General features: G+C 38.6%; 1 protein-coding gene across 3 annotated transcripts in view; it reads right to left on the bottom strand.

Annotated features, from left to right (window-relative positions):
* Nucleotides 1-23,692, bottom strand: part of tmem9b (TMEM9 domain family, member B) — a 69,370-nt gene that overhangs the window by 2,535 nt on the left and 43,143 nt on the right. The gene's annotated exons all lie outside the window — the stretch shown is intronic.

Raw genomic sequence — 23,692 nt, 5'->3', positions numbered from 1 at the left:
TCTCCCCCATAACAGAGTTGGTCAGAAGTGTACCCACAAAAAAGCCAGCTGCCCTGCAGCTATTTTATGTTCCATAGGGCATTAATTGGCTCACAGTGAGCTTCCACTCTCATTTGGAGTGTAAGTCCAAACCTTGAGATAGACCAGCAACTCAGTAGTGTCCGCAGTGCCAAAACAGAGGAGATTGTAGAGGCCAGACTAGTGAAGTTTTGTGTGTCATCGGGTCTTGGGTGGCAAGTCCAGTGAGGCCAGGTGAGGGCTAAGTTTGGAAGGATTAAATAGGGTATTGTCACAGGAGACTCACAAAGGTGATCCTCTCCCTTGCCTGACACCAGCCCATTCAGTAAAAGCTGCTCGGCTATTATTTGAACACAGCAGGCCAAGCAGCATCAGAGGAGCCTGGCTCTGATGCTTCTTGGCCTGCTGTGTTCATCCAGCTCTACACCTTGTTATCTCAGATTCTCCAGCATCTGCAGTTCCTACTATCTCTGGGCTATTATTTGGCCTGGGCCTACCTCTGCCAGGACTAAAATAGGGAAGGCTGGAATTTTTGAGTCTCAATAGGCCCCAGGTCAGGCTGGCTGTTCATTGCTCCTCCATCCCCTCTACAATGGAAGACTGTTCTGGGATTGGCGGAATGGTGGTGGGCAGGCCACATGCTGTATTTCATCAAACTCCCCTCCAAACACAATAGTGGGAAGTATAAAATCCAGTCCCATAAATTTTTAAGTAGCTCAAGCACTACAGCTACAAAATTATTTCACTTTTACTAAAAATGTCATTCATCAAAATGCCCTTAACTATAAAACAGTTGAAATGAAGTTAACATTCACATTAAAGTGGTTAATATGTTTTAAAAGGTTTGTGGTGTTTCAGTACGGGAGGAACAAGCAGCCTACAAATGAAGCACTTATAAAGCAATTTCCAGGGAATTGTCCTTTTGCTAATATGCTGTTCATGCTGGTACTAGACAGAAGAGTAGCACTAGACTTCTGATCACAGCAAACGTAAGTAAACTTCATTGCGTTAGAATACGGCTTGAAGAATACAAGTATCTTGATGCATAGATGCAGTGCTGAATATGTTAAGGGTTTCATTCATGGATGAGTTATTAAACAAAGAGCACTGTCCAACTATTCAGGTAGATGTGAGATTCCTGATGCATTACTCAAGAGCAACAGAGAACGTTCCTAGTTAAAATTCCTTCCAAACTCAACACCACTGCAGTAATAATAATGATAATAATAATAATTCACATCATGAAATTTTGGGGGCCAGTTTTTATGTACATAATGGATACCACATTCTCTAGCTAAAGGACAGCAATTCTATTTTAAAGTAGATAATTAAGTTTTGAGACAAACTAGGAAATTTCATAAAGCATATGTTTCATAGCATTGAATACAGTTAGGCTTATTCTGCACAGAACCAAAACTTCTTTTATTTCAAAATAAAACTTGCTTGGAAGAGTTTACTGCATTTACAAACTTGACCCAAAATAACTAGCTTATTTGCAATGAAAATAACAACAGTTTTAAATTCTTAGGAACAGAGGGAGGTTAGAACAGACAGACTGGTGATAACAAGAGACTTTAAGATCAAACTGGTAGCTACCAATGAAGTAAAGAACTGTTGTAGAGAAAACATGTATTTTAGTTTGGGTTGATGTATCAATACTTTCTGGTGGATGGATGTAAAATTTTATTAAGGAATAAATAAAGTGAACAAATTTGAAATAAAAATAACCTAGCTTTGTAACCTATAGCAAATCTGGAAATCAATAATTTATAGGATAAAAAAACTTTATACCTTTAGGACACCTGACACAAATAACATAGTAAAATAAATCCAAAATGGCTAAACTAAGTTAATTTTATCATCTAACCTCCAATTATGTGCCTGAAACAGATGTTTTAAAAAAGCAAGTGAGATATATTTTAATCTGATACTTATAATTTTCCTTCACTTTTATTCGAACTACTGTAATCATTCAGTAACATTATCAGATGAATAGAAAATCACATCTGCTGGAATTACACCATTATGAATTTATCTAATCATTGCCAGAGAATCACCCGAAATGGCTTCAATTCCTGCTTCTGCACCATTATCTCACCATCTACAGCCTGCTCCCACTTAAGGATTTATCTTTAATCCCATTTCTACTTCTCCTTTACTTACTGCTCTTTGGTGACATCAACCAAAAACACAGCATCAAATTTCACATGTATGAGACACATCTCTACCTCACTTCTCAGTCACTAAATTGTCAGAAGGCCTGTCCAACATCCTGTAATGAGCAGAAATCTCCTCCAGTAAAATAATGCTTTCTGTCTTTAATCTCCTTGACAAACTCTGTTCCCTAGCCACCAGGTCCATGCCTCTACCTGCAAACTGTCCAAAGCTTAAACAATGGTCACAATATGATCTCAAGACCATCTTCTGACCACACCTTCACAGCATCACCAGAATGGCTAAATTCAACTTCCATAATATGCCTGTATCCTTGGTTTAACCTGGTTCCTGCTAGAACCCTTTGTGGCACATTGGAATAACTAAGTATTCTAACTGGCCTCCTACATTGTACCCGCATCCAAATTTATGCTACCCATTTCTAATTCCCACAAATTACCCATCACCCACTACTCATGTGTTCACTGACATACATGGGTCCCAGTGAAGTAATAATTTGATTTTAAAATTCACATTCTTGTTTTCAAATCCCTCCATGATCTCTCTCTTTCTGTCTCTGTAATCTTCTTCAGCCACACAATGCTTTGAAATATCTATGCTGCTTCAATTATGTCCTCTTGGGTCTCCTCAATTTGAATCATGCTTGCTGCAATGGCCACCTTCATAAATATTTCCTTCTCCCGACCTCCCTTTCCTCCTTTAAGTTACTCCTTAAAACCTACTGTTTATCAAATTTTTGGTCATTGTCTAATATGTATATTGATTTATGTGAGTCAGTTAGCTCAGTTGGATGGGCAGCTGGTTTGCACTGCAGAGTAATGCCAGCTGCGTGGGTTCAAAAGGTTACCATGAAGGACTCTCCTTCACAACCTCTTCCCCTCACCCGAGATGTGGTGATCCTCAGGTTAAACTACCACCAGTTATCTCTAATGAGAGAGCAGCCCTATGTTTGCTAGGACTATAGCGACTTGACATTTGTATTCATTTCATTTATTCATTCACGGGATGAGGGTATCACTGGCTAGGCTGCATTTATTGCCCATCCCTAATTGCCCAGAGGGTAGTTAAGAGTCAACCACATTGCTGTGGGTCTGGAGTCACATGTAGGGTAGGCCAGACCAGGTGAGGATGGCAGATTTCCTTCCCTAAAGGGCATGAGTGAACCAAATGGGTTTTTCCCCGATAATCAACAATGGATTCATGGTCATCATTATACTCTTAATTTCAGATACTTATTGAATTCAGATTCCACCATCTGCCATGGTGGGATTTGAACCCAGATCCCCAGAACATTATCTGTGTCTCTGGATTAACAGTCCAGCGATGATACCACTAGGCCATCGCCTCCACTTCTTTAATGCAATAAAACAATCTAAATTATTTCAACAGGCTATATAAATATGTAAGTCTTTGAAAGGTCAAAAGTGAGCAGAATAATTTAAATAAAAGGAAGAGGGTGAAGACGTGCATCTCAAACTGCAGACAGATACACTGTTTCAATAAGTTCCTCACAGAAAACAGTCTTCTGCCAATCCAATTCATTCCATATGATATCAAGAAATGGTTGGAGTCACTGGATACTGCAAAGGCTGTGGGCTCTGATAACTTTAGAGCAATATTATTTAAGATTTGTGTTCCACAACTTGCTACAACCCTAGCAAAGCTGTTCCATGCAACATAGGCATCTACCCGACAATGTGGAAAATTGTCCAGGTATGTTCTGTACACAAAAAGTAGGACAAATCCAATGTGTCCAATTACCATCACATCAGTCTACTCCTATCATCGGTAAAGTGATAGAAGGTGTCATCAACAGTGCTTTCAAGCAGCACATGCTCAGCAATAACCTGCTCACTGATGCCAGGGCCACTCAGCCCTTGACCTCATTGCAGCCTAGGTTCAAACATGGACGAAAGAGTTGAATTCCAGAGATGAAGGTAGGGTGGCTGCCTTTGATAACAAGGCCATTTTGACCAAATGAGGAATCAAAAAGCTCTAGCAAATGCAGTCCATAGGAATTGAGGGAAACTCTTTGCTGGTTGGAGTCATACATGGCACAAAGGAAGATCATTGTGGCTGTCAGTTTTCTTAAACTTCATGACATCTCTGTGGGAGTTCCTCAGGGTAGTGTTCTAGGCCCAATGATCTTCAGCTGCTTCATCATTGACTTTCCCTCCAACTGTCCTATTGCAGAAAATCCTCAATGGTATCCAGTTTAGGCTGAAAAGTGGCAGTAACATCTGTGCCATATCAATGCCAGACAATGACTATCCCAAATAAGAGAAAATCTAACCATTTGTCCTTTGACATTCAATGGTATTACCATCATTGAATCCCTCACTATCAACATTCTGAGGGGGCTACCATTGACCTGAAACTGAACAGGACTAGCAATATAAATACTGTGGCTACAACACCAGGTTGAAGGTTAGGCATCCTGCAGCGAATAACCCATCTCTTGACTCCCCAAAACCTGTCCATCATCTACACAGCACATGTCAGTAGTGTGATGGAATATTCCCAACTTGCCTGGATGAGTGCAGCTCTGACAGCACTCAAGAATCTTGACACCATCCAGGACAAAGCAGCCACTTGATTGGCACGACATCCACAAACATCCACACCCTCCACCACTGAAACTCAAGAGAATCAGTGTGTACCATCTACACCCTGCACTACAGAAACTCACCAAAGCTTTTTAGAGAGCACCTTACAAACCCACAACCCACTTCCACCTTGAAGGACAAGGGCAGCAGATACATGGGAACATCACCCTCTACAGGTTCCTCTCCAAGCCATTCACCATTTTGACTTGGAAATATATCACAATTTCGTCATGGTCACTGGGTCAAAATCCTGAAATTCCCTCCCTAAGAGTATTGTGAGTCAACCTACAACATACAGACTGCAACAATTCAACAGGCAGTTCATCACCGAATCTGAGCAGAGTGTTCAAGCCGTCACCAAGTTCACAATGATTTTGAAAGCTGGCTGATCACAATCAGATACACTGATGTTATTGATTCAAAACGAATTGCAAATATATGATAGTAATAGAAACCATACCACCATAGCTAGTCTTATAAAGGATCCGAATAAGTAGAAATATTAGTAATCTTTTGTAGTTTAGTAAATAGTTTTATTAAAAAAGTAAATGTTTTTCTGATGCAATATTTTATAAGGGCTACTTGTTAATTCAATATTCACATTTATGTATATGATTTTCATAAACCTACTAGCTAATATCTTATGCACAACTGACGAACTTGTGGCCTGAAAGTTGTTGAGTTAAAGCTTGCGCTGGAATTGTCTTCATAAAACAATAAGAAACATCACCATGAGAAAACAAAACTAATAATAATTAATAGGTTATGACCTTGCATCACCTTTTGTTTCAAGCCTCTACCTGAACATCAGCTCTTGCTAACTATCTGAAATTTAAAAAAAAATACACAACTTTGTGTAAAGTGTGATTACTCAGTCTGCAATTCCATTTTTGAATCTTTGTGTAATATCCATTGTAACTATTGTGCAATGTATTTGTCTAGCAATCAACTATTAACACATCCATCTGAGTAGGGTTCTTTCTTGAACTTGTCTTATGTATAGTCTTGGTACATACATTATGGTACATGTGCAAATTACTAAACATATATATCATTACAGTCACAGACTACAAACAGCCCTATGTTAAGTTGATACTAAGCAGAATAGGTGAAGTGCACAATGTTAAATAATAAACAGACTTGCTGGACAGATACTGAATTGGAAAAAGGCGACCTCTAAACATTCTGTTGAAAATGCAAAACAGTACTGAAGAATACAGCTGTATTTTTAACTGACAAATGTTCTAATTGCTCACATTAATCTTCATTCTTAAATGAACACCTGCAAGTCTGCAAAAGTTTTCTTGGTAAATAAAAAGAAAATCATAAACCAGATTAATTTTGCAAACAGAAATAAAGTTGAGAACTTTCCCCAATATGTCAGGTTCCAATTCTTCCAAAATTCCATAAGCCTGTTATTTTGGGACTTGGGCCTCTTGCATCTGAGCCAAGATGCTTTGAAATGGCTTGGGGCGGGATCGAGGTTCCGTTGGACGGTTGAGTTTTCAGAGTAAAACTGTCAAGATGCGGTGAAAGTTGCTTTTACAATTCAAATGCTTGTTGGCACTTTGTAAAAATGCTGAAGCAACATGTTTTACCTGTTTTACATTTGAATTTGCCTTTTGCAAAATGTCAACAACTATTCCAGTTTAATATCATACTCCTTGCAATCGGCAGCTGTCCATATTTTAAAAATAAAACCTGAATTTTTCTTTCTTTTTCAAAAGTTATTGATATGTATAAAGTAGCCAGAAATCAAACAAAAGAAGAAGTTTAACACGCTTAAGTTGAAATCATAATGCAAACAGTTCAGTACTATGAAATAATTTTACAATTGGGAATGATTTCCCATCCTTCTGTAGCAAGGTCGACCCCTCATATTTTCAAAGCATGTTTCATGCACACTTGTAGAAAGACTACAGAAATACAACAGCAGAGAAGAGATATATACATGACCAAAGATGACTAACCTAAACATATATAGTACCATTGTGATTCTGGATGAAATGTACAGGTGCCAGATATGATTTAAAAAAAAAATGCACTCTGCAGAGTCATTATACTACCCTTTCTCACAAGATGCCAAACAGTTGTGAATGCAAACACAGAAAATGATGGAGAAACTCAGCAAGTCTGGCAGCACCTGTGGAGACAGAAAAACAGAGTTACCATTTCAAGTCTGATATGACTCGTCTTCAGAACTGGGGATAGTTATGAAGAATATCATATTGAACTTGAAACATTAACTCTATTTCTCTCTCCACAGATGCTGCCAGACAGATCTGATGAATTTCTTTAGATGTTCTGTGTTTCAGAATTCCAGCATCCGCATTTTTCTTAGTTAGAAATGGACATCAATTCTAAAATGGTTTTATAACTTGGAAATTAGATTCTTTTTGGCTTTTCTAAATATTACAACCAGTGGGGCACAACCTCTTCCAAGAGGACAGCATTAGGATTCTAATTATTCAGTAATACTGGTCTGTGTGGCAGGCTGAGGTTAACCTCTCAGACAACAATTGGGCTGCTTTCATTAGAGAGAGACGACTGCTGATGGTTTAACTGAAGGGTCTCCACACCTCAGGTGAGGGGAGAGATTGAGGAGAATTCTTCTTCATGGTAACTTCAACTGGTGTGGAAATTGAATGCGCACTGTTGGTGTCACTCTACATCGCAAACCTGATGACAAGCAAATTGAACTAACCTATGGCATAACTTGAGGCCAATAGGATCAGGAAGCTCAGTGCCAATGATATTTTCATCATACACAACAATGAAATTCCCATTAAAACATTTTTGTGTCATTTACAACAGTCCACAGCATGTGGACATATTTGTCGGCATATATACTTTTATAAGCAAACCACATGCATGGCATGCATGTACTTCCTTAATAGGTCAATTGGTTCCAGCATAGAGTGTTGAGACATACAGATCAGGTTATCCTCAGGTTCAGTCATTATGTAATGGACTTCTTTGTGAAGATAAAATTAATATCCAGTGACCATGTCATAGAAAAAAGGGTACATTGTGAACAAAGTCTACTCTTCATTTGTAGGGAAAAATTCAGTCAGCCATGTGCATCTGTAGACAATAGACAACTCAATATTTTCTTGAAAAATACTGCATTACCTGTCGAGTGATTCCACCATGTTGTTTTTGTTCTGATATCCAGGAATTACAGATTTATGATTTATGGTCTGTTTCCTTTGTACTTTCACAAATGCAACAGCTATTTAAGATTTGCTTACTTCTCAACCATTTGTTGGATACAGAAAAGTCTGTTTAAACAGCCCTCATGTGACAGAGCAACCAGAACAGTACTTCTTATATTGTTCATTCTAAAGAAGTCAGAATAATTCCACTGATACAATTTTGACAATCAAAATCATGCTTTAATTCCTTCAGCAAGTCCTAAATGCATTGAAATATTTTTGGTGTTGTCTCTAATTCAACTTGCTGTTCAGAAAACAATCTGGATTGCTCTCTTGCAACCCTGTTAATTCCTGGTCTTGAACTTTCATCATGATAGTGTAATATGCCTAAGTTTCGTGAAATGACATAGGACTGAAAGAAAGACAACTGAGGAATATTCGCAGCAATTAAAAGCAGTGATTCATCTCATAGCAATCAGTCTAACTACTCTTATTCAGAAACCACACAACAATCAAGATTTTTTAACAGCTTTGTTTTACGGCAACACTACTGCATCATGGTGGTTGATTTGGTGACATTAGCCACCCTGGCTTATCTTCTGCAGCTTTTCTTCAATACAGCTTATACAGCATGGTATCATTTGGATTTTTTCTGTTATGAAAACATTGCTTTGCAGCAGATGTCTTGTACTATACACACAGGTGGATAAAGTGGTGGTCAATAACCAAAGATGATACCCCTGTACTGTACAAAACAAATGGAAAATACAATGCTCAGGAGAAAATAGAATATATTTATACATTAAAAGTAATAAATACCATAAATATTTTCAGCAATTTACTGTTTTGTAGTTCCGTGCACCTGTTTATTGCAGGCAGTGCCATTGCTGCGTGATAGATAAAGCCTCCTTTGGTTTGATCAATCTTCTAGTAATTTTCATCCTGACTATATTGTCCTTTTGAGGATGATATTTGCTAAAGTACAGTTCTACCATATAAAACTAGTAATGTATGTTGGTAGACAATTTGAGCATGTAGGGTATCACTGATGAGTTAATTCATTTGATGCCAATTGTAATGCACATTGGCACATTGCCTTGACTGTGACAAGTTAACAGAAGAATCTGGAAACCTGATCTGGAATCTTATGGAATAAATTCTGGAAATACTCAGGAAGTCATACATCACTGTTGAAGAGAAACAGATTTAACATTTTATTTAGTTTCAGTTAACTCAAGTTTCTCGCCAAAGACGTTGCTTGACCTTCTGCCTACTTCCAGTATATATTTATGTATTACTGGGACCTTATGTTCTGTACAACGGAGTAGTACATTGCTCAGGTCTTTACCCACACAAATAACTTTTGCATTAGAGTCAGTTCGAGAAGAATTAATAGTCTAATACCTGGAATGGGAGGGTGGGGAGAGGTCAAAAAGGGTAGGCTTGTATTTATTGATGTTTAGAAAAATAAGTAGTGACTTGATTGAAACATACAAGATGCTGAGGGGTCTTGACTTGGTAGATGTGGAGATGGTGCTTCCTCTGCTGGGCAAATCTAAAATTAGGAGGTTGCTGTTTAAAAATCAGCAATCGTCCATTTAAAACAGAGATGAGGCAAATTTCTTTCTCTCAAAGTATGTCTTTGGAACTCTCTTCCTGAAAAGGTGGTGGAAGCAGAGTCCTTGAATATTTTAAAGGCAGAGGCTGATAGATTCTTGTTAAGCAAGGGGTGATGGTTGTCAGGGGTAGACTGGAATGCAGATTTGAGATTACAATCAGATAAGGCATGATCTAATGGAATTGCAGAGCAGACTCAAAGGGTTGAATGGCCTCTTCCTGCTCCTTTTTCTTTTGGCTGGATGTATGTCTGTATGATCATTTTAAAGTGACATAATTTAGTTCCCATACATGCAGTCATATTTTAAAAATAAATACACAATGTTTTCTGCAGGCCCTTGAAAATTATCTTCCAAAAATGCAGCTCAGTCTTTAAAGATAACATGAAAAGTAAGATTTGCCTAGAATTTGGTCCCTGTATCCATTCATTTAATTGCATGTCACCTTACTTTCCACCAAGTGTAGATAAAGTTTTGCAAGAGGACTAGAAGATGGCAAATATAACTCTCCTTCAAAAAAAAGGACAGGATTAAGCAAGAAAATTATATTTCATTTGTTGGTAAATCTAAGATGAAATTGCTCCGTACTTGGAGAAATTAGTTAATGGCATTAAGCATGAGTTCCTAAAAGGCAGTGGTCAACTAACTCCATAGAATATTTGTAAGAAATAGCAGAAAATAAATAAATTGCAGTTAAAATAGTAAAAGAAAGTTTGAAAAACTTATATGTAGAGAGTGGGTACAATTCGACCTTCTCTGTTGAAATTTTTTACTGAAGCAGAGTGCATAAATTCCTTGAAACAGAATTAAATAGTTGCTTGAAGAATAGAAATACTAAAAGTGCATGCATGAAAATGAGCAGAAAAGCAAAATTAGATGAGGAGACAAACAGTGGCATGGACTTGATGGGCTGAATGGTTTGTTTCGGTGTTGTAACACTTTACAATGATTTGTACAAGCACAAGAAGTATAATAAAAAAAGATGTAAAGACTTGCATTCGTATAGTAGCTTTTACGACATTTACGTGTTCCAATGTGCTTTCCAGACAATGAACTTCTTAAGTGTAGTCACTGTTATAATGTAGGAAACATGTAAGGCATTAAAATTCTCACAGATCTCCGCACTTGCCCTTCAGCACCATAGGCAACTGTTACACTTTGATCGGCAATAGTTTCTCATTTGGGCCTGGAGTATTGTCTGGCTACCCTCATTCCTAGAAACTCTCTATTTCCTCATCTTAATGGGTTACCATTGAGATTGGGAAATCTTGCTCCTTTAGAGACTCTACATAATAAAACAAAATGCAAAGACTGCAAGAAATTAATTTAAGTCAGTAAACAAACAGGAGAAGACTCCTTCCATCAATTTTGCCATATCAATTGTGAACTATCACAATTGCAGCTTTGCACACTAAATGGAACAATTTTGAAATTTTGTAATGTAATTCCAATATGAGCACTTTGGGTCTTTATTCTCCAAATCCTTCTGAAACTTGGTAGTCATTTCTACCTTGACTTTGTTTGTTTTTTCCCTTTTTGTGTCTTCAAAACTATTTTTCAGAATTTTTAAAAATCCAATGATCAATTGTTCACTTCCAGTCTTCTTTCATTAGTTCTTGACTTTTGAATTTCAGTTTTGGATCCCATCAGGTACTTTGATTAGATGCCTAATTTCTGAATCATACATTATGCACATAGGAACATTTGATGTTATTATATTTAAACTAAATTATGGAAGCAGGCTGTTTTACCCACTCAGCCTGTTTTATTAGTGTTTATTCTCCATGGAAATAGAAATCCTAGTCCAACATGCTCCCACTGTCCCCTTTACTTTTAATGGACATTTCCTTCAATCACTTATGTAACCTATGTTTTCGGCAGACATCAATTTGTTCACAGCAGCAATTAATAATTTATATAGTACATTGTATAACCTCACAACCATGAGCTTTTAAAAATTTACATATTATCTTAGATCTATTCCCTTTCATTCTAAACACCTTAGCCACAGGAACCAAATGTTTTGATCTACTTTATCACATTTCTTCCCATTTTTAAAAACATCTCTAACAATTTCCCCAGCAATTTATTTTCCACACATTCCTAATTCTTCAAATCTTTCTACATAATTTTATTCCCTTTTGCCAAGCAGCATCTTATTGAAGCTACTGTATTTCCTCTTATGTTTTCTGTACTGTGGAGCCTAAAACTACATAGAGTACATGGCAACATGGTGGCTCAGTGGTTAGCACTGCTGCCTCACAGCACCAGGGACCCAGGTTTGATTCCAGCCTCAGGCGACTGTCTGTGTGGAGTCTGCACATTCTCCTTGTGTCTGTGTGGGTTTCCTCTGGATGCTCTGGTTTCCTCCCACAGTCCAAAGATGTGCAGGATGGGTGGATTGGCTATGCTAAATTGCCCATAGTGCCCAGGGATGTTTGGGTTAGACATGAGAAATGCAGGGGTAGGGGAATGGGTCTGGGTGGGATTCTCTTCAGAGGGGTGGTGTGGACTTGTTTGGCCAAATGGCCTGTTTCCGCACTGTAGGGATTCAATGAATGATTCTCCCAGATACTTTTCCTGTAGATTTAGTAAGGCTATATCTTAAGCTTTATGTTCCATAAACCTACTAATTTAATAAATTTTTATCCATTTGAGGTGTAGGTTTTAGAATCTTAGGAATTGAATTCCTCAACCCTTCCATGGTGTTCTTCCATTCAAATTGTCATTATTTTAGTTTGATTATTCAGGTAAGAACCCATCTCACTCACTGTCACAATCCCCAGGATACTATTTTACAAACACATTTTTGGATATTAAAACCAGATAATGGGAATCGTTTTCAAGTGAGATGAAGGTCCAAATGCCCTACTGTCCCAGCGTTTATTTTTCACCTCAGATTCACTCGTATTTAATTCCATCTAACTTTGCTTGTCCATTCCATTGGCTTGGATGTTCCAATGGCCAGATAGTCACTGGAGCAATACAGACAGGAGTTGTGTGTCTGGGCCATCCAGAACCCCAGACGCAGAAGACTGAGAATTTCCAGGAAATTAAAGATTCCAATAGCAAATTCCCCGGAGGAGAATTTAGACGGTTCCGCTTCAGTTAAATTCATAATTACCCAGGAAACGTTAGAAGATTAAAAAGTTGATGTAGCTCTCGGGACCCGTGTCAACCACCCCATCACACCTCCCCAATTCTCAGATCCCTCCTCCAACCCAACTAGATTCCACCATAATCCCTGAACCTGAAACACTCCAATCTCCCGCTGGACTGAACCATTTCGCCCTGACACCCTGTTGCTTCATCCTCATTTGGCCACCACTGGTTCCAATACCACCCTCTGCAACCCCCAACATCCCCCTTGGCTAGCAGGCAAACAGTCAACCTGTCACCTGATTTACTTTGTTGTTACGAATGTCACATACGTTCAGAGACAAAGCCTTTAGTTTGTCCTTTATTTTCACCTTTTTAAACATTTAGTGTTGACTATTGGAATATTGTTAGATTTATTCTCTCTCTCTGACTCTAATTTTCTATGTTATTACCTTGCTGTACCACCTTCATTTCTTGAGTTGCTACTTATATCCAAGTTGGATCCCTCACCCATTTTAGCTCTGTTTCTCTCCCCACAGATGCTGTCAGATCTGCTGAGTTTTTCTAGCACGTTCTGCTTTCATTTCAGATTTCCAGCATCAGCAGTAGTTTGCTTTTTATTGGTTTAAAAAGGCTTAGTTTTGCGGTTTTCACAGGTACCTGCACAGCTCAATTACAGCAGACAATCCTAATGCTTACAGACCCAACTTTGCCCAATACTGATGACAATACCCCATGAACCAGAACCAGTTTTCCCAGACTATTCTTTGAGCACATATTTATTTCAGTAATCTTATCTTTTTGCGCCAATGGAATGAGGCTCAGGTAATAATTCAGAGATATTAATTCAGAGATTACTTTGAGATTCTGAGTTTAATTTGGTGCCAAACTCATGTTCAATAAGCAGAATGACCTTCTTAGTCTCACCCAGGTTGTTGGTACCTACGTTGAGCATGGAAAATGGTTTCTTCCTTCCACTCCAAAGTCCTGTTGAGCCCTCAGCAGATGTCCTGAACCCTGGCACTGGGTAGACAACATAGTTTTCTGGGCATATGCTCATTTACACTATTCCTCAATTCAGTTCTGAATTGATTTAGACTTCATTTAATTCTCCACAACATACTTCATGATTTACTGTTGCTTATTTTATTTATTTTACATGCTGCACTGAAATTAATTTGTTATGTTATTTCAGCTATTTACTTTCTCCATGCTGTACTAAATGAATTTACACTATCAGCTCAGTTAATTCAATTCTGACACTATTTTGAATGAAATTACATTTTCCTCAGCTGATATAACACCTTTTAATAATCAATGAAGCATTCAGCTTTAAAAAGTATTTCCTTGCCATACTGAATTAAAATACATTCTTTCTCAGCTTTAATCATTATATTTTTCACATCCAAAATACTCAGTTAAATTTTATGTGAACATGAGCCAGTTTAAATAAAATTTTGCGCTTTCACAATGAAGAGTCTGGCCTTTTTGCATAGTCCATGTGTTGAAGATGCTCTCGTAATTCTGTTAGGTAGGAAATTCCAGAATTTTGGCCCAGTGGCAATAAAGGAATAGCAGAAATAAAGGAACAGTATTATATGTCCAAATCAGGATAGTGTGTGGCTTGGAGGTACTGTTTCCATGCATTACCTGCCTATGATTTTCTATGTGGTAAAGAACTTGTGCTTAAGAGCTGTTGCCAAAATAGGTTTGGCAGGTTGCTGCAGTGCAGTCTAAATCAGTACACAATGTAGCCACGATATATCAATCATGAAAGGAGTTAGAACGTACCTTCTACTTAATTGCTTCCTCTACCACTGGATGAGATGAGAGGAGAGGGTAGGTAGCCTTTTTACAATGCTATTTACAATGTAACAATAAGCATTCAATAACACACTGAAAAGTTTTAGAAAACTTAAATAGCAGTTCAGTGTGTTAGTTCCATTGGAAGTGGTGCGAATCAGACAGTTTGAAACTGGACGGTATCTAACTACTTCAGCTATAGCAAGAGGACAGTAGTTCAACACAATCCAAACTTGCGTCTTGCATGTAGTACACGGAATTGGGGGAATCGTGGGTGAGCCACTCACCATAGAATACTCAGCCACCAACTTGCTCCAGTGTTGCTCATGCTTTGCTTTTATTTGATACAATTAGACCAGGGGTTTAAAAAGATTTAACATTTTGAGTTTGATACAACTGCTTCAGGACTGTTTTGAAGAGCAGTCATATTGAACTGGAAATGATAGCTCTGTTTCTCTCTCCGCAGATGCTGTCAGATCTGCTGAGTTTTTCTCGCATGTTCTGCTTTCATTTCAGATTTCCAGCATCAGCAGTATTTTGATTTTTATTGGTTTCAAAAGGCTTAAAGGCAACAAATTTTGTTCCCTCAAATGATATACTAAATTTGTAACCATTGAACACCTGCAGTACCTGTTATTCCTGTAGGTGGTACTGTAATAGGCCATTCGTTATAATTGAAAACTTGCAGTACTTGTCATTCCAGTAGGTGGCATCGTAATAGGCCATTCAAGTGTTAAAGGTGTAACATTAGATGATGCACATTAGTTAACGCCGCACATTAGTTAACGCCGTCTTCTTCTCAATAACTGAACTTTTGATAGCACAAAATAAGCAATTAAACAAAATTAAGGAGCAAAATGTACATTTTTTCACAAAAACATGATACTGATCCAAATCTTTCAAGGTGCAGCAATCATTATTGGATTCCACGTTTTTGCACCATAAACAAGCTTTGCATTTTTGGCTGGTGTTCCATGTCCAGCGTCTTTAAAATGTGCTACGAACCTTCTACTGAACTGTTTCTCATAACATTGAGGGGGTGGGGAAGCTTTTTACAGTGCTATTTGCAATATACCAGTAAGTATTCAATAACACAATGAAAAGCTTTAGGAAACTTAATGGCTTTTCAATGTATTAGTAAATGAGTCAGTGTAAATGAGTGAATGGGTGAGTGAGAATGCGAATGAAAGAGTCAAAGAAGGAACAGGTGGATGGGGGAGTGAGACAAGCAAGCAAGAAAGGGTCTGAGTGACTGCGTAAATGGTTGAGTCAATGACTGCACAGATGAATGTGTGGAGGAGTGAGTGAATGGGTGTATTAGTGAATGGACGTTTAAATGAAGTGAGCATATGGGTGACCATGAATGAGTGGGTGAGTGGAGGTGTAGAGAGGTGAATGGGTGAGTGAACAGGTTAGTGGATGAGTGATTTCAGGAGTGAACTGTTAAGGATCAGTGTGTGAGTGAATAGGTAAGTGGACGAATGTATGAGCAAATGGATGAACGGATGTATGAATAAATAGGTGAGTACACCAGTGACTGGGTGAGTTGATATATGACTGGGTGAATGGATGTTTGAATAGGAAAACAAAGAAGTGCATGCATGATTGCATGTACGCATGAATGGGTCAATGAATTGATGAATGTACTGGTGGTTTTCTTTTCTTTTAATTTGTTCATGGGATGTTGGTACTATTGGCTCTGCTGGCAAGGAGTTTGATATAGTTCTTAGGGCTAACGGGATCAAAGGATAAGGGGAGAAAGCAGGAGTAGGGTGCTGAGGTTGGATGATCAGTCATGATCATGTTGAACAGCAGAGCAGGCTTGAAGGGTCGAATTGTCTATACCTGCACATATTTTCTATGTTATAATATTTCTGATCCCTTATTCCCCAGAAGGCAATTAAGAGTCAACCACACTGCTGTGCATCTGGAGTCACATGTAGGCCACACCAGATAAAGATGGCAGATTTCCTTTCCTAAAGGACAAGTGAACCAGATGAGTTTTAACAAATGGTTTCATAGTCACTATTAGACCAGCTTTAATTTTAAGCTTTTTATTAAATACACATTTCATTATTTGCTATGGTAAGATTTCAACTCCTATCAGCAGAACAACAGCCTGGGGTTCTGGATTACCAGTCTAGTGACATTTCTACTTCATCATTGTATCCCTTACTACACCACTGCCTGCAGTCTGACTGCATGAGCAGATTAGTGGGTGAAGTTGTTGGAGGATGAAGTAGTTGGATGGGAGAAACTGGTGAAAAATGAGAGTGAATGGGGAAAATTAGTGAATGAAAGAATGGGTGTACAAGTTTATAAGTGAATGGGTGTGCGAATGATTGGCGAGTGGGGATCATGTGGTCAGGCAGGTTAAATGTATAGTTACTCAGGAGTAAGACTAGCATGTTTCCATATAATGTTTTCTGGGTGACTACCCATGTTAGTCAGTAGGAATTGCTGGAGTTCCCAGAGTTGGAAACTTTTCTGGAGTCCCAGGAGCAGGTGTGTTGCCCCTCATACTTCCTGCAGAATTCTCAAGGAGTCAGTGTGTCTTTACTTACATGGGTCCCTATGGATATCTTGTGCCTTGTGGCCAATTTCTAACTATCCAGAGACCAGAAGATCTGAACCATTTTATTTTTAAGAAGTTTCTTGTTGAAGCTCTCAACCTTTCCCAAAACCCTAGATTTAGATTTGATATGTTTGCCCAGAACCAGAACACAGTGTGCTGAATTTAGCTTGAACATTCTGAACATAAATCCTGATTTTCCAGGATATACCAGTTTTTTTTTCAGTCAGTTGTAACAATCGATATTTTGTCTCAGCTCACAAGTGCCCAATAGTTCTTCTATAAAAACGTATTTGCATTAAATTAAGTTGTCTTTTGGTTCAGCATTGAAAGTTTAAAGCTTGCTGCTCTTATTTTTCCTTCTTTTATGGTTTTAATATAATTCAAGTTATTTAGCCAGTTAGGATTACCTACAAACAAGTTTTGACAGTTCCAGTTTTCAAACAAGGACTTTCAAAATAAGAATGAAAACTGAATGCTTAAATCTGGTTTTAAAATAGAAGCTCACTTTTTTAAACTCATTCTCAAATTTCAGTCTGAGAACAAACTAGTGAAACTCCTGATTCCATCCTCTGGTCTCTTCTGTGGATTTATAACTTTGCAAACGATAGTAACCTTACAGCCGGTTCAAACATGAATTGATAAGGTTTGTACTAACATCCTTTCCCACAATAGCCTCGAGTTCAATTTTCGTATGAATGTAAAGTTAGTAGTGTAAACCGGGCTATTAGCAGTATTTACTATTCCTCTCCACATTGTTATTTATGGTGTATTGCACTGGCACATTTCCAGAATGACTAAAATATAGAATATCGCACATTGTTAAGAAGTGAAGAAGCTTTGTACTCTAATGTTAACATTACACAGTAAAAAAGATTGGATTTAGATAATTTTTTTCACTTTATTAATAAATAAACACCTCAAAGATTAGATTGGCTATAAGGTTGATTTACATCACAGCAGCTGCATTTCATGAACAATGGAATATCTCTTTGCTGTAAGTGAACAAAATTTGGGCATGTTTATTCATCCAATTTTTAAAGTATAGTCAATGTTACTTGATGTGACGGCTAACTCATACACTGCCATAAATTAGGGGATCTATCAGGCTGATACAAAACAAGCTTTCATTTTGTGATTCAAAAACAACCAAATTAGTGGCAGATCTTCAAGCCTTTGCCTTTAAAAGCCTGCCTTCAGTTAAAGAAAGAAAACTTCCTTCTGAAGGAAATCCAAGTTCCTTAAGATTTAGCAATCCTGGTTGAATACCCAGCAAGAATAAACCTATGCGCTATATCCAGAAATTAGATATTCTAAGATTAGAATGGGATTTCCATTCCAATCTTTTTTCTTGTTCACTGGCATATAAACTGACATTTTCCTAACTACCATCAGTTCTGAGGAAGGGTCACCAGACCCGAAATGTTAACTCTGATTTTTTCTTCACAGATGCTGCAAGACCTGTTGAGCTTTTCCAGCAACTTCTGTTTTGTTCTTAGATTATTATTTTAAACTTTTAAAAAAGTTTGAATTTCAGTGTAATACTGAATCCTATAAGACTGAACAAGACTGTCACCACATTTTTTTTTACTTACAACACCAAGCACAAAATTTCTGATTAAATAAACTACACATTTAAAAGAAAAACACTTCAAATGTGGCTCTTAAAGACTAGATTGAATTTATAAATATTAGTATGATATCATTAGTTACAATGCCAATTTAAAGCAGATTATATACATTGAACTAATAACAAACTGAATTTATATAGTGTCTTTAACATTGTAAAGTCCTTTTTCCAATTTTAAAACAATTATAAAAATGCAAGTATTTGCTGCTGTTATTGTTGAGGCAATGACAGTCAGTCTAAGTCTTTTGTAGTCAGCAAAGTTTTGCACAATTTGAAGATCTATTTAAAAGCAGTAATTATCTGCACATGTTTGATTCAAGGAATGAGTACTCATAAATGAGTGGTTTCTCAGTACATCATTCTTAAAACATTAGTTATAAAACACGATCTTTGCTCAATAATGGGAGCAGTTGGTCCAGCAGCTCAAATGAACTCCAAACCTATTGGGGTTCCTTAATAACGGGTGAATCCTAACATCTCAGCAAACCTATCAAATAAGGTGCGCACAGCAAGAGAGTAACAGCCTCTTTTCCATCCAAGCTTTATGTACCATTACACACCTTCTACGTTCTCTGTACGCAATAGCATGTTACTTCTTCATATCAATTCCTCAGGAACATGTTGCCCCAAAGCTGTGTATTCAAATTCTAAAAAAGTTTGCTTTATTTGTGTATGCATAGAGGTCACATATTTTGAAATCTAATTATTTAGCTATCCAAAATATATTCAAATTTTTAAGGATTTGCATTTATATAATTGCTTATCAAATATTGGCAATTTTCTCATCTCTGATAAGCTGATAAGCCCATTCTTAAGTCTGATTTTAGTGATTCATGACAAAGCCCATAACCTATCTACTTAATTTTTCTTCAATGACCACATAGCCACACTGCAGAGCCGTTCCAATTCTAAAGTTGGCAACAATTTCTACTATCATTGCTAAATTGTACAAATGTATCAAAAGCAAAATGAGTGTTTTGATATAAGTCATCATTTCTAATATGAACATGAATAAACCGACCAGGCATACAAAACAATATAGAGACTGAAATTAATGAAAGACAACAGGCAACAAGCCAGGAGGTAGTGGTTGAAAGATACCAGGTTTTTAATTTCAAAGGCTTGAAGAAGGTAGCAAATAGTTTTAGTTTTGCATTTCTAGAAAGGATTAAGTTATGTCAGTAGATGATGTGGTTTTATAATTTAAAATCAGCTCCTGATTCACTTATCAACATTACCGAAGATAAATTCTCATTCGCATTTATAATACAAGCTTCCTACCTAATACTGTAATTACATTCTGCTTGCGAATATCTGTTGCAACAATCCTCCTTGTCTAAGAATGAAATTACAGCATGGTAAGCTTACATAGGTAATTTCCCTTTTGGACCTAGAAACCTGGAAAGGAAATATAAAAGCAATGACAGAAAAAATGATTTAACATGGGGTTTGAATTTTGCTGTAATTGCTGATCCAGTTATCAATACCATCTAGTCTGGGTTCACTGCACTTGATTTTGACACCTCATTGTTTTTGATTGATGTGTTTTTAAGAAAAAAATTGAAATAATTAGCAGTTTTGTACAGTTGTTTTACAACTGTATGACAATAATTGCATTTGTTATGAGTTTGGGTAAAGAGAGGTGTGTGAAAAGGAAAAGTGAAAAGACAGAAAGAAGGAATCACTCATTCCACTGCCCATAATAACAAATTAATGCATCTTTAGAAAAACTAATCAGAAGAGTATATGTCATATTACTTTCTTACCTAAAGCAAGGATATTTAGATAGGAGATTATAATTTTCATTTGGAAGAGGAAATTTGCAATCTATCAATTGTCACATCAAATAATTCCACAGAGACTGGTAATCCTGTCATCAAGTCACTCTTTATTTAGACATGCATAGCACTGGACACTGGTTCAGCTTCATCAGAGCCAGCTCTCAGAGTGAGCGGAGAGTCGGACACTCCTGGTTACATCTGTCAGCCTGGGCTCCTTGATTGGGGCTGTTAACCCGGTCCAATCAGGAACTCATCTTCCATGAGGTCCACCTGGCTGACCTCATTCCAATCACTACGTCCCTCCCCCTCTAAGTTTGGGGGAGTAGACCTGTTCTTTTTCTTGTAGCCTCTCCTGGGGCGTTTTCGCACTGGGTCCGGTTCCTCCGATTCAGCCTCAGTTTCAGGTGATGTGTACTGGACTGTAGCCCATCTATTGCGCCCGGAGTGTCTTGGAAGAAAATTATTTTCCTCTTCAGGCAGTAAAGGTGTCGAGGCTGTCAAATCTGACAACCTTTCTAAGGCACTGGGTATGTTTTGCTCCTGTCCAATTTGTGAATTTGCAGCTTTTGTGTGGTCGACATGCTTGCTCAGGACCGCCTCACCTACCCAAACTTTAAACATAATGGGACTTGACCTCGTGTCAACCATGCCTCTTACCCATGTACAGTCATTTCTGTGGTTTCGGCATCAAAGTTTATCCCATGAAGTCTCTCGCTTAGAGGGGTCTTGTGTTCGGCATTGGTGTTCCTGATGCCGTTTCAACCTCGACCCCAGATCCGGGAAGATCAGATTTAACCTGGTGTGGAGTCTTCTCCCCCATAGCAACTCTGCTGGAGCTATCACTTCAGTTGCGTGACCTTTGGTCCTATCATCAAACAGTAACTGGGACAGTTTGGTATCAAGTGAAGCTATAGGCTGTCTCTAAGTGTGCCTTCAGAGTTTGGACTGCTCTTTCTGCCAAACCATTAGACGACGGATGGTATGGAGCTAACTTACATATTGAATGCCACTCAACTTTAGGAAATACTTGAATTCCCTGCCGGTAAATGATAGCCCATTGTCTGTGACTAATACTTCTGGGACCCCATATATTGCAAAAAATGCTTGCAGCTTATTGTTGTCCCTGTATTTGACGAATGAACTCCATGCACATCCCACCACTTTGAGTGGGTGTTCACAATGACTAAGAACGTTGAGCCCATGAAAGTGTCGGCATATTGGATGTATAATCAAGTCCATGAATGCAGGGAAGCTACTGGCAGTAATTTTTGTCCCTGTTGGCACTCTGGGCACTGTCCCACCAATGTGGTTGTCTGCATCCAATCCTGGCCGCTAGACATAACGTCTCACCAACATCTCCATTTTGGACACCCCTGGATGACCCTGGTGGAGATCAGCCAGTATTTGGCAGTGACCTTTAGTCAGGACAATCACTCTTGCTCCCCAAAATAATATGCTGTCCCGTATGGTGACCTGGTCTCGCCAGGTCCAGAAAGATTTCAATTCTGGTTGTGATGGCCCTTTGGTTTCCTCAATGACCACCAGATGTTTTAGTTTTGCCAGGACGGGTTCTTTTTGTGTCCACAGTCTGATACTGTCAGTGGTGACTGGAAGGGTGTCCACAAAGTTTAAAACCGAACAGACTGTTCCAGTGGCAACACCATCAGTGGTGTATTTGCTAGCAGGAGGCGGGTCAAGGCATCCGCATTTGCTACTTGACCCCCAGATGTTGTTCTAACTTTTAATTGAATGATCTTAGAATGAGAGCTCACACTGAATTTAACTTGATGTTATTGGCAGCACTGCCTTGTCCTCTTTCAGTACCCTTAGCAGGGATATATGGGCTGTTACTATTACAAATTTACATCCTTCAAGGCATTAGTGGAACTTTCTCATACCAAAGATGACCGCCAAACTTTCTTTTTCTATCTGGGCATATTTGCGCTCTGCATCAGCCAATGTCCAGGAAGGATACGTTATTGGGCGTTCCTCTCCATTGGGCCACCTGTGAGCCAAGACTACCCCAATACCGTACAGGGAGGCATTGCATGTCAGCACCAGATCTCACTTGGGATCAAAGCGTGCCAACACCTTAGACGAAGATAGCTGCTTCTTCACTTCCCTAAAGGCTACGTCTTGGCTACGAGACCTATCCAAGGCTAACCATTTTCAATCGCTGATGTAACAGTGCCAGAATAGAGGCCAGGTTATGTATGAACTTTCTGTATAATTTACCAATCCAAGGAAAGACCCAAGCTCCAGTACAGACGTGGGAGCCGGAACACTGTTGATCACCCTCACTTTATCTTCCAAGGAGTGTAACCTGAATTGGTTGACCTTGTAGCCCAAGTAGGCCACTTGGGTAAAAACTGAAAGAACTGTGGATGCTGTAAATCAGGAACAAAAACCAAGTTGCTGGAAAAACTCAGCAAGTCTGGCAGCATCTGTGAAGAAAAAATCAGAGTTAACGTTTTGGGTCTGGTGATTCTTCCTCAGAACACATTCTGAGGAAGGGTCACCGGACCCGAAACATTAACTCTGATTTTTTCTTCACAGATGCTGCCAGACTTGCTAAGCTTTTCCAGCAACTTTGTTTGTGTAGGTCATGCATTTTTCCCTTCTAAAGCATAAGCTAGCCTTGGAGAAACATCTAAGGACTATGTCCAGGTTCTTTAAGTGCTCATTATTGGTCTTCCCTGTTAATTAGCATGTCATCCAAATGGTGACCTGCAGTAGGCCTTGTAGAGTGTTCTCCATCCTCTGAAAAATGGAACAGGCCGATGATACCCCAAATGGTAGTCTTATATATTGGTACAAATCCTTATGGATATTAATTGTAGCATACTTCTGGGAATCCTCATTTAACTGCGACTGCAGGTACGCATGGCTCATGTCCAGCCTTGTGCAGGAAGCCTCCCCACCAGCTTTGGTTGTAAGTACTTTATGTGAGGGACTGTGCATCTTTCCAGCTGTGAGAAGCGGTTTACCATTTGTTTAAAATCCCCACAAAGGCGAACTGACCTGTTGGGCTTACAGGTGGTACAACCGATGCTGCCCATTCTGTAAACTGAACTCGTTTGATGATTCAGAGATAGTAGGAACTGCAGATGCTGGAGAATCCGAGACAACAAGGTGCAGGGCTGGATGAACACAGCAGGCCAAGCAGCATCATAGGAGCAGAGAGGCTGACGTTTCGGGCCTAGACCCTTCATCAGAAAAGGGGGAGGGGAAGGGGGT

This window comes from Rhincodon typus, chromosome 17, assembly GCF_021869965.1.
Source record: "Rhincodon typus isolate 14 chromosome 17, sRhiTyp1.1, whole genome shotgun sequence".
In the NCBI taxonomy this organism is placed as follows: Eukaryota; Metazoa; Chordata; class Chondrichthyes; order Orectolobiformes; family Rhincodontidae; genus Rhincodon; species Rhincodon typus.
This window is presented reverse-complemented; position numbering and strand designations above follow the sequence as displayed.